This window comes from Etheostoma cragini, chromosome 15 (genome assembly GCF_013103735.1).
Source record: "Etheostoma cragini isolate CJK2018 chromosome 15, CSU_Ecrag_1.0, whole genome shotgun sequence".
Classification (NCBI taxonomy): Eukaryota; Metazoa; Chordata; class Actinopteri; order Perciformes; family Percidae; genus Etheostoma; species Etheostoma cragini.
This window is the reverse complement of record NC_048421.1, coordinates 9600274-9600656: the sequence shown is the minus strand read 5'-3', so window position 1 is coordinate 9600656 and position 383 is coordinate 9600274.

The following is a 383-nucleotide window of genomic DNA, read 5'->3' as shown; positions in this document are numbered from 1 at the left end:
TATTGTCTGTAAAGCGTCCTTGAGTGTTAGAAAGGCGCTGTTAAATAAAATGTATTATTATTATTATTATTATTATAGCGGGGTCACACATTCTGACAGCTGCTACTTGTCACTATGCCTGAGATGGTTTATATGGTCACCAGCGGTTTACTCCTTCTCACTAGGAAAAAAAGAACAAAATCATACACCTTACACTCGTGAACGTAATGTATTAAAGTTTACGCCATTGCGCACTCTTCTTCGCCCTGCATTGTACCACGCACGGGCAGACGACGTGCCCCCTCTGCGGTCACTGTTCCTGATGGGTCACAGTTTTCGGTGGAACACCGGAGCAAGCAAAACTATGCTAGTGTACAGAAATTACAAGTTTCTAACCCAAATAA